Genomic DNA, 12,611 nt, shown 5'->3' with positions numbered 1-12,611 from the left:
GGTGTTCATGGGAACAGTGCAAAAAACAAGACGCTCTGACTACGACGCACCACACCACTGTCAATCTGTTGTAGAAGGTAATCTATTTAGGGGTGGTGAGTAGAAGAGGATCAACACCCACCATCTAGATGGTGATGAACCAATAGAGAGGCACCTCGAAATATTCTGATGTGCAGCCGGATAATAAATGCCACAGAAATATATATGTGCCGCTTATCTATATATTATGCCTAAAATTAGGTCACCTATTGTGCTATATCCACCAGTGGTAGCTCATATGGGTATTACCTCAGAACCAGTGGCGCCGTGTGTGGGAGTCAGGTCAGTTTTCTGACCTGATTCCCACACACGGTGCCACTAGCTCTGAGGTAATACCCATATGAGATACCACTGGTGGATATAGTTAGTTACTATGTTCACACTAATGGATGCTGGTGGATAGGAGTAGCTGGGACTATGTTAATAGGAGATTGTCTGTTTATACTGCTTATCTAAAATGGTGCATAGCACAATAGGTGACCTAATTTTAGGCATAATATATAGATAAGCGGCATATATATATTTCTGTGGCATTTATTATCCGGCTGCACATCAGAATATCTTGAGGTGTCTCTCTATTGGTTCATCACCATCTAGATGGTGGGTGTTGATCCTCTTCTACTCACCACCCCTAAATAGATTACCCTCTACAACAGATTGATTATGGTGTGGTGCGTCGTAGTCAGAGCGTCTTGTTTTTTGCACTGTTGCACTTTTGCTTATATTTGCACACATTCCCCATGAACCCCATTTTTGTTTCTGTTTTGAGTTTGCAATAAAGCAAATTTTCTTATCTACATCTTGGATCTTTGGTCACATTTGTGGTTCACACATCCCCGTTTTTGCTTGAGTCTTGAGTGACTGACCCGGTTAAATGTCCAAGATATTAGTAGGCATGTTTTGATTAATATTATCACTGAATACTGAATGATATGATGCTGCTATATACCATTTTCTTTGTTCTATACCCTTGGTCTATACAGTATTTTGTGGTTAAAAAAAATAAAAAATACAGGCCACATATTGAAATAGTCTGTTATCTCAGTCAGATGCCTGGTCTATCTGTGGTGTCCAAATCCTTGCTTTTCAGGCATGCATTCTATTTTTTGTCTGCTACCCTTGGTCTATACAGTATTTTGTGGTTAAAAAAATCCAGGCTACATATTGAAACAGTCTGTTATCTCAGTCAGATGTCTGGTCTATCTGTGGCCTACAAATACTTGCTTTTCAAGCATACATTCCACTTTTTTGTCTGCTACCCTTGGTCTATACAGTATTTTGTGGTTAAAAATGAAACAAAATACAGGCCACATATTGAAACAGTCTGTTATCTCAGTCAAACGCCTGGTCTATCTGTGGTATCCAAATACTTGCTTTTCAGGCATACATTCCAGTTTTTTGTCTGCTACCCTTGGTCTATACAGTATTTTGTGGTTAATTTTTTTTTACAAAATCCAGGCCACATATTGAAACAGTCTCTTATCTCAGTCAGATGCATGGTCTATCTGTGTTCTCCAAATAGTTGCTTTTCAGGCATGCATTCCACTTTTTTGGCATTGTGTTAGCCTACATCGTGACAGTAACTGTTTTCAAAAGATAAAAAAAGGCCACATATTGAACATTGTGGTTTTTCTGTCAGATGTCTCCTCTATGTATGTTTTAAAAATTGTTGCATTTGAGTGCTCCTTTGAACTGGTTTTGGTGTGTCTTACCCTAGTTAATAAAATTTGTTAAAAACTAAATAAAAAAATTACCAACATTCCATTGAATTAAAAGTGTGTTTTTTCGGCACACTGATCACATATAAGTTTTCTCAAAATTAATCCATTTGTATTGAACTTTTAAAATATTTCAGTAGTCCATTTAAAATGGGCAAGGCAAGGGGCAAGGGACGGGGAAGAGGACATGATGCTGAGGATGCATGCAGATGACAAGGCCGTGGCCAAGCTGAAAGTGGGACACAACAAAGACCCACATCTTCTCGCTCAACCTTCCTGTCCCAGTTTCTAGGGGACCGCAGCACACCACTATTGAAGCCAGAGCAGTGTGAAATGGTTGTTTGTTGGATAGCGGATAATGCTTCCAGTCACTTTGCCACCACCACCACCACGTCTTCGACACAGTCAAGTCTGAGTAACCGTGAGTGTGTACCGCATATTACTCACCCTGATCGCCCTTCCTCCCACCATGCCGAGTGCCCTGAGACAACTGATCCCACACTTGGACATTTCGAAGAGCTGTTCACTTTTCCTTTTAGAGATTCCAGACTCTTGGCCTGTCAACTTGAAGTTGGGCAAGATGAGATCGCATGTAGCGATGCCCAAAGATTTGAGCAGCCATGGTCACATGAAGGCGATGGTGGGAAAGTGTCACAAGAGGTGGACGATGATCAGAAACAATTGCCAGAAAGTCAGGAGGAGGAGCAGGGTGCGGATGTGGAAGACGAGGTGGTGGAAGACGAGGTGGTGGATGACATAGTAACTGACCCAACCTGGCAGGAGGACATGCAGAGTGAGAACAGCAGCACACATGGGGAAGGAGGCATATCACCCCAACAGGCAGGAAGAAGCAGTGTGGTTGCTGCAGATGGAAGGCGTGCATCCATTCCCCATAACACCAACATGACGGAAGTTGCAATTCCAACTGTTAGATCTTTTTTTAAAGAGTCTGACGATAACCCCAAACAGGCCATTTGCAGCACCTGCCATGCCAGCATCAGCAGGGGTAGCTAAACCACCAACCTGACCACCACCAGCATGATCAGGCACATGCCAGCAAAGCACCCGACTGAGGCTGAACCCTCCAGGAACACTGTCTGCAGGTGACACCACTGCTTCTTCCACTGTTTTGCATAGAAGCCAATCCCCAGTCCACAGTGCATGTGAAGATGCCTTTTGCCCTGCACCTGTTGTTGCCCACAGTCAACCAGCACCATCATCAAGCCCGTCCACGTCATTGTCAGAGCGCAGCCTTCAGTTGTCTATACCGCAGTCATTGGAATGCAAGTGGAAATACGCAGCCAACACCCCACAAGCCACAGTGCTAAATTCTAATATTTGTCATCTGCTTGTGCTTGAAATATTGCCCTTTAGGTTCTTTGAGATGGAAGCTTTCCGCAACCTGATGGTGGCGGCCATCCCAAGGTACTCAGTCCCCAGTCGCCACTATTTCTCCAGGTGTGCCATATCGGCATTACACCAGCATGTGTCCCACAAAATTACCCGTGCCCTCAACAATGCTGTTTCTGGGAAAGTTTACCTAACCACGAACACGTGGACAAGTGCTTGTGGGCAGGGACGGTACATCTCACTGATGGCACACTGGGTTAACACAGTGGAAGCCGGGACTCAGTCAGACCTTGGGATGGAACACATACTCCCAACGCTGAGGATTGCAGGCCCTACGTCAATCAGGGTTGCCCACACAGTCTACAGCTCCTGCACCTCCTCCTCCTCTTCAGCCTCCATCTCTGAAATGAGCATATCAGTCAGAAGCTGGAAGCACTGCAGCACTGCCTCAGCCAAGTGGCAACAGGCTGTGCTGAAGCTAATCTGCTTAGGTGACACTTTGTTATAACATTTTTTATTTTTTATATTTTTTAGTTTTTTATATAATTGATATGAATGGATGAGTATCCTCTTTGACATCTGTCCTCTATATTGGTTATATATGGCTGAATATGGATTTTAGTCCACATGATGTTCTGTTTCTCTCTTTATATCAAAACCGGAAGAACGGCTTGTTCTTGCGTTTGTGCAATATATAGGGTAATGGATCTATTAACTTTTAATTTTCTTATTATATATATGCAGCGCCCCAGAGTCCTGGTCGTTGCAGTAATGTCGCTCTGCCACTAAGGGGAGTGATGTTACGTCTGATTGCACTAAAGGAGTTTCTCTGACCAGGTAACACTCACACTAGACTTCACACTCCGGCCACCAGGGGGGGTGGTTCTATCTAGTAGGCCACTCCTCACACTCTGGTAAAACTGGGGGTTGGACAGGAAGACAGGGAGAGAAGTAACTGGGAAGAGCTGGTGAGAGGACCTGTCAGGGATGGGATCCTTGCAGACTCCTAAGAGCAGAACTAACCAGTGAACAACGGGAATACAGAAAAGAGGAATTAGGACCAGAAGGAGTCGTGCTGTTAGACCGAGGCAACATCCTTCTGAGGCGCAAACAGTCGGTGGCCGGAACGCCGAGCAAGTAAGAGACTCTAAGTACTACTGCAAACCACGGCCGGACAGCCAATTATAGGTTGGCTGTCTCACACAAATCACCTAAGCAGACAACGGAGGCAGCTGTGGGAGAGGGGCGACTCTAGGGTCCCGGAAGAACTCCAGGCCTACCCCGTCATACGGGTGCGTCCTACCATATCACCTGGGGGACGGAGACAACAAACATCAGAGACAGACAGATTCAGTTGTGAGGACTATCCCGGGAGCTCAGCAGGGAAGGACTACAACACCCAGTGCTAGAAGGTAGACACTGATTCCCACCTGTAAAGAGAACTCCTGATATGCCTTTGGACCGGCCGGTCTCTGACAACCCGGCGGACAGCGCTCTGGACTGAGGTCTCTAAAACCTTCAGTAAAGAGGTAAAGAGACTGCAACCTGGTGTCCTCGTTATTTACTGCACCGCACCATCTACATCCATCACATCATTCACTGTGCGCCCCTCGGCAGGGTCACGGACCGGGCCTAGCCACCGTGACAACCACAGAGCAGAGACTCAGAGGCCCGGTACCGGGTACCCCTCGGCCCCGCGGCAGTGGGGGCGCTCCAACTTGGCGTCACGAACAGGATCTACTTAAGCCTGAAGAATCAGGTCATGTGTGCTTTGGAACTGTGATTTATTGTGCTTGGACTGTGTATTGCCATTTACCGCCAAAAATTCGCCATTGCCGCGCACGGAGGGAGGAGCCTTAGCTTCGTGGGCGGAACCAGCCAAAAGAAGCGCGGAACGGAAAGCGCAGTAAGGCGCCAATCCCGAAAAAGGAACTCCGACCTTCAGCAGGTTAGTGGGAGGAAGGGACAGCCATGTCCGAGTCGGGAGGAGAGGAGGTGGCGGCCGCAGCCGCGGACGCAGGGGCAGCTCCGGTCCCCGCAGCGAGTGAAGCCGCGGCCCTAATGCCACCACCAGTTGCCGCAGAACCCGCTGTCCCCCTCAGCCAGTCGGACACTGCCGCTAACACAAAAGCCATAATGCCCTTCTCCATGCCGTACCTGCCCGGAGCGACCTGGCTCCCACGATACTCGGGGGAGTCGCATACATTCACTGACTTTAAAGAAGGGCTCTGCAGCCTGCTCGAGTTCTATCCCCTGACAGAGCCTCAGAAGGTTCATATGATAACCGGCCAACTCTTTGGGGCGGCTCTGAGAGAATTGAAGTCCTGGCCCGCCGAGGATAAGGGAACTGCACAACAGATTTTTGCAAAGCTGAAAGCCACCTTCGATACTCGCACTGCTACAGAAATTAAACTGACTTTCTATGGATGCAAACAAAGGCCGCAGGATAGCTTACGGGACTATGCCCTTAATCTCCAGGAGGCGATGTGGGCCATTAAGCAGAGTGACCCCGGCAGCATGCAAGATGAGGAAAAACTTCTGAAGGAGCGGTTCATTGAGGGGCTTCTGTGCAGTCACCAGCGGGGCCAATTGCACTTCCTGGCCATGCAAAATCCAGACTTGACTTTTGCGCAATTCAAAGATAAGGCTATCCAGGCATTGCAGGAGCGACAGCCCAGCCGCGTAATACCACCCAGGCGCCCCGCTCTCACATACCACCAGGAGGTGGCATCGGATACCCCAGTTGCCGCGGAGGCCGACGCCCAGAGCTTCGAGGACGACTCCCCTGCAGGACTCCGTCTTCAGATGCAGGAGCTGACCAAGAGCGTTGCTGCCCTAGCCCGGACGGTGCAGTCCCTACAGGAGGCCCCCAAGGAAAAGATCCAGCTAGCCTCCGGACCAGAGGATGTCCCCTGGACGCGACAGAAGAGGACCCCACCGACCAGAGGCCGGGACAGCGATCGCTTCCATCAGGACGGACGACCCATCTGCCGCCGATGTCACCAGGTGGGCCACCTTGCAAGGTACTGTCCTTTAAACGAGCAACCCCTGGGGCAAAGGGCCAACCCCCAGGAGTAGGACGGTCAGGCCCGCAGCATTGGAGAACCAAGTATATTGGAGGACGACCAGTTCTCCCTGTAGTGGTTGATGGAATCCCCTTGAACGCTTTGCTGGACACCGGTTCTCAGGTGACAACTATACCTTACGTGCTTTATAAACGGTATTGGGAGGACGCTGATATTACTCGTGGCCCTGACGATGATTTCACCATAATAGCCAGTAATGGTCAGCCGTTACCACAAGTGGGGTATAAGGAGGTCACCATCAAGGTGGGGCGGGTGGAATTGAAAGCCCAAGGGATTGTGATTGTTGATATTGATCATCGAGAATGTAATCCCATGATGACTCTCGGTACTAATGTTGTAGAAAATTGTCTTGCAGAAGTTATTGTTTTGTTGCAACAGGTGGCAGAAACCGCTGGCCACAGCGAGCAACGGGCCCTGCAGAAGGAAATCAGAGCTCTGATGCAGAGACAGCAGGTAGAGCTGACTGGTGGTGAGATTGGTCGTGTCACTGTGAGTGATTCAAATCCCATCGCGATACCCCGTAGGAGTGAGATGTTAATATGGTGTCGGGCAGCCATAGGCCTCAGGGGTAAGGACTACCAGGCCTTGGTAGAACCCGTATATTCAGACAATAGGCCTACTGTTCTGACAGCCCGGGGGGTGGTCGACGTCCGCCAGGGGAGAGTGCCCGTACGTGTCCTCAATTGTGGGGAGGAAGAGATTCACCTCACCAAGTATACCACGCTCGCCAAACTGTTCACTGTCAATAATAGTGTGATACAGACACCTGAACCCTTGGTCCCGTCAAACGTGGCGGAGAACAAAGGTTCTGCAGAGCACTCGAAAGACTGGTGTCGGGAATTGCATGTGGGCACTGACTCTACCCCATCCCATCAAAAACAGGGGGCCTACAGGGTGGTACACGAGTACGAGCAGGTATTCAGCAAACACCCCTTAGATTTTGGGCAGGTGAAAGGGATCCAACATCACATCCCCACGGGAGATCACCGACCCATAAAAGAGAGATATCGCCCTGTACCCCCAGCTCATTACCAGTGTGCCAAGGACATGCTGCGGGAAATGAAGGAGGCTGGGGTGGTGAGAGACAGCTGTAGCCCCTGGGCAGCTCCGTTAGTCCTTGTTAAAAAGAAAGATGGTACCATGAGGATGTGTGTTGATTACAGGCAGTTGAATCGCATTACACATAAGGACGCATATCCACTGCCCAGGATAGAGGAGTCTCTGGCTGCCTTAAAATCTGCTAACTACTTCTCTACCTTAGATCTCACCAGTGGGTACTGGCAGGTTCCTGTAGCGGAGGCGGACAAAGAGAAGACGGCCTTTACGACACCAATGGGTCTCTGCGAGTTCAACTACATGCCCTTCGGATTGTGCAATGCTCCCGGGACGTTCCAGAGGATGATGGAGTGCTGCCTAGGACACATGAACTTTGAAACTGTGCTGCTGTATTTGGATGATGTCATTGTCTTCTCTAAGACCTACGAAGACCATCTGAAGCACCTGGCCGAGGTGTTTGAAGCCCTGTCCAACTTCGGCTTAAAGGTGAAACCGTCCAAATGTCATCTGCTGAAACCTAAAGTGCAGTACCTGGGCCATGTGGTGAGCGCTGAAGGAGTGGCCCCAGACCCCGACAAGGTCACAGTGATCAAGGACTGGCCAAAGCCCAGTGACCTCCACGAAGTCCGGCAGTTCCTCGGGCTGGTAGGCTATTACCGAAGGTTCATTAAGGACTTCACCAAGAAGGCCGCACCCTTGCAAAACCTGTTGGTGGGCCAACCAAAGAAGACCAAGGGGAGAAACACCCCCTTTGATTGGAACAAGGAGCTGGAGGAATCCTTCACCTGTTTGAAGTCGGCACTGACGGGAGAAGAGGTACTGGCTTACCCCGAATACGACCAACCGTTTGTGCTGTACACAGATGCCAGTAATGTGGGATTAGGAGCCGTGCTGTCTCAGGTCCAGAAAGGCAAAGAAAGGGTGATCGCTTACGCCAGCAGGAAACTCCGTCCCACGGAAAGGAACCCTGACAACTACAGTTCCTTTAAGCTGGAATTCCTTGCCGTTGTCTGGGCAGTGACAGAGAGGTTCAAACACTACCTGGCCTCCGCGAAATTCACCATCTTCACGGACAACAATCCGCTAACGCATCTGGATACTGCCAAACTCGGGGCTTTGGAACAGCGATGGATGGCCCGGCTGTCCAACTACGATTACACCATCAAGTACCGGGCAGGACACGAGAATGCCAATGCCGATGCCTTGTCCCGAATGCCCAATTTGCCAGAAGCGGGAGAAGATCCGGAGGCACTTGAAGAGGTGGAGCTGCCTGCATTCCATCGCCCCAAAGCCACTCAGAGCTCTCATCATGTGAAGAACAGGCACAAGAACCAACCGGATGACACGCTGAATCTCCTGCCCCATCACGGGTGGGCGGAAACCCAGGATGGTGACCCCGCGGTCCGTCGGGTGAAAGAGCTCTTGACGCAGGCAGGGTCGCACCCTGGCCCAGATGACCCACAAGAGACCCAACAGCTGTGGAAGGGGAGAAGCAAACTGTTTATCCATGATGGCAAGTTGTGCAGGAGGAGCATTGACCCACGTACTCACGAATTGGTGTGGCAGATAGTGGTGCCAAGGCGAGATGCGCCCATGGTTCTGGGAGCCTACCATGATGGAGCCGGACACTTCGGATGGAGGAAGCTGGAAAGGCTCCTCCGAGGGAGGTTCTATTGGATTGGCATGAAGAGAACCATTGAGAAGTGGTGTCGGGAGTGTGGTCCATGTGGTCTGCGCAGGAAGGACCGTGACAGTCAACGGGCTCCCCTGCGGCCTATCATCACCAAACGGCCGCTCGAACTGGTCGCGTTGGATCATGTGAAGCTGACACCTAGCCGGTCGGGCTATATCTACGCCCTTACCATCGTGGACCACTACTGCAGGTTTTTGGTGGTTGTACCTGTCAAGGATCTAACGGCCAGGACTGCCGCCAGGGCCTTCCAGCAGCACTTTTGTAGGCCCCATGGCAACCCAGAGAAGGTACTGACTGATCAGGGACCTGCATTCGAAGCGGAAGTGTTCCAAGAATTCTGTCAACTGTACGGGTGTAAGTAGATCAGAACCACACCGTACCATCCTCAAACCAACGGGATGTGTGAGAAGATGAACCAAGTGGTAATCGATTTATTGAAGACCTTGCCTGTGGAGGAACGGAACCTGTGGCCAATAAAGTTGCCTGACTTGGTGGATATGTACAATCACATCCCAGTAAGTTCCACCAACTGTACTCCAGCGTACCTGATGCGAGGAAGATCTAGTCGGTTACCCGTTGATCTGGACATGGGGGTCCTAGTACCTGAAGATACCTCACCGGATGCAGATTGGGATGCAGAGAGGCAGCGAAGGTACCGCGAAGTACAGGAGTGTGTAGAAAGAAGTCTCGCCCAGGCTAGGCAGAAACAAGAAAGGGACTACAACCAACACGCTCCTGCGATTCCCCTGTCACCTGGTGAGCAAGTACTTAAACGAAAGAGGAGATTACACAAGCTCGATGACCAATGGGAAGCGGAACCGTATACTATCCTGCCATCCGACTTCGACAACACAAAGGTCTGTCTCATCAGCAAGGACAGAGGGGAGACCTCGACAGCGGTATCCAGGGATCACCTTAAGGTCTGCCCCGATAAGTTGAGAGAGAGGGACACGGCCCCAAGAATCTCCCCGCCGGTGGGAAAGTGGGAAAGGAGAAGATGATCCATACCGTCCTTGGTGACTTTCCCCAGTCCTGGACTCAGATAAATCAGGCCATCGTGGTACCTGTTCTAACGTTTGAACAGCCGGACCCACCAGAAGCGATGGTGGTACCAGATCATCCGGCCCCGCAACCTCAACAAGCCCTACCTGAAAATGCCATGCCAACCGTTGAACCGGCAAATCCTCCCTCTGCTATCGGTGAACCTGCTGTACCCACTGTTGATAGCAGCAGCTCAGAGAGCCCCAACCTGCCAGTGCTACCCAGACTCACTAGAAGTGTAGTTAGAAGACAGTGCACTATACCAGCGGTAGCAAGCATAGCGGGCCCTGTTAGGCCAATAGCAACCCCTGCGCTGCGAAGGTCCACACGCAGCACTCAGAACCAAACTCCCCTCCGCTACAAAACTTGGAGGTATTGATAAGGGCTGCTATCTAGTTGAAAATGTTTGTGTACATATTTTTGTTACAGGTTATAAAATGGACAATAGAGTAATGGACGGTGAATTGCTCAAAAACTTTCAAAAGGGGGACCCCTTTGTTTACCCGGGGTCCCCTCTGTTTCAACCATTGAACTGGGAGTCATAAACTGTGCATGACCTAACTTTTGCAACGTTCAAGAGTCCTCACCTCCCATAAAGGGAAGCACTGTTATGTTTAATTGTTTATGCTATTTCAAAATTGTGTGTGTTTTCTGTTAACATGTATTATTGTTCTTGTTTTCCCAGTCCGGGAGTACTGGATTTAACCGGGGGGGAGTGCAGCGCCCCAGAGTCCTGGTCGTTGCAGTAATGTCGCTCTGCCACTAAGGGGAGTGATGTTACGTCTGATTGCACTAAAGGAGTTTCTCTGACCAGGTAACACTCACACTAGACTTCACACTCCGGCCACCAGGGGGGGTGGTTCTATCTAGTAGGCCACTCCTCACACTCTGGTAAAACTGGGGGTTGGACAGGAAGACAGGGAGAGAAGTAACTGGGAAGAGCTGGTGAGAGGACCTGTCAGGGATGGGATCCTGGCAGACTCCTAAGAGCAGAACTAACCAGTGAACAACGGGAATACAGAAAAGAGGAATTAGGACCAGAAGGAGTCGTGCTGTTAGACCGAGGCAACATCCTTCTGAGGCGCAAACAGTCGGTGGCCGGAACGCCGAGCAAGTAAGAGACTCTAAGTACTACTGCAAACCACGGCCGGACAGCCAATTATAGGTTGGCTGTCTCACACAAATCACCTAAGCAGACAACGGAGGCAGCTGTGGGAGAGGGGCGACTCTAGGGTCCCGGAAGAACTCCAGGCCTACCCCGTCATACGGGTGCGTCCTACCATATCACCTGGGGGACGGAGACAACGAACATCAGAGACAGACAGATTCAGTTGTGAGGACTATCCCGGGAGCTCAGCAGGGAAGGACTACAACACCCAGTGCTAGAAGGTAGACACTGATTCCCACCTGTAAAGAGAACTCCTGATATGCCTTTGGACCGGCCGGTCTCTGACAACCCGGCGGACAGCGCTCTGGACTGAGGTCTCTAAAACCTTCAGTAAAGAGGTAAAGAGACTGCAACCTGGTGTCCTCGTTATTTACTGCACCGCACCATCTACATCCGTCACATCATTCACTGTGCGCCCCTCGGCAGGGTCACGGACCGGGCCTAGCCACCGTGACAACCACAGAGCAGAGACTCAGAGGCCCGGTACCGGGTACCCCTCGGCCCCGCGGCAGTGGGGGTGCTCCATATAATTGTTAGCAATGATGTGATTTATATTTAATGGGGCATTAAATGCTGAATTACGTTCAATATCTCTAGTACAAGTATAGTTAGATGCCCTTACCAAAGATGTCCATAATCCTGCCTTCCCAAACTTAAGATGGCGCTTTCACATCAGTGCGCATGTGCAATGTGCGTGGTTCTTTCGCCGCCTCTTAGAAGGTCTCTTCCCCTGGGGCAGCTTGGGTAATGACATCAGAGTGCTTTCCCTCCCTTGCTGCTTCAGTTGAGGCCGGATATGACGTGGACGCGGACCACAGCGCGGCGCTCATGCACCGACATAGATGTGACTAATATGGATCCAAATATAAAGTTAGGGCATTACACTATTCAGTACAGCTCCCCGAAGAAGCTCACACGAAACGCGCATTGGAGTTGTGCACACTTGGTCCCTAACTGGATGCTATGGGTAAGAGCAAACTCTGGTAATTTGGAATATTTGATGATTTTTCTTAAAGTGACATACACCATATGTCCTCATTCCATATATAATGAATATTTTTTCTAGCCGGTTTCTCCTCTTTTGATCACCATTATTTATTATTGGCACTTGTCATATTGATGAACGAGTTATAAACTACTTTGTGCAGGCAGACACCTGTACTTGTTTTGGGTATATGGGAGTGTTGATTTGCCCTGGCACTTTATTTTTCCCTCTCCCTCCTCCCTTCTTACCTTTTTCTTTAATCCATTACCACATTTTGCTCTCCCATCTTTTGAAATTTAGGTGGACCTCGTGTGATACACCTGTTTTAGTCACTTTTCTACTTTGTCTTTAAATTTATTGCTACTGTTTGTTTATTGTTATGTATATTGAATAAACTTATGTGTAATTTTTATTTTGGATTCTTGTGCTCTCTTTGGTTGTGATTGCAGTGCTAGGTAGGCAGGGGAGTCTATGT

This window comes from Ranitomeya variabilis, chromosome 1 (assembly GCF_051348905.1).
Source record: "Ranitomeya variabilis isolate aRanVar5 chromosome 1, aRanVar5.hap1, whole genome shotgun sequence".
NCBI classification, from domain to species: domain Eukaryota; kingdom Metazoa; phylum Chordata; class Amphibia; order Anura; family Dendrobatidae; genus Ranitomeya; species Ranitomeya variabilis.
The sequence above is the reverse complement of the archived record's forward strand: the minus strand, read 5'-3'. Positions refer to the sequence as shown.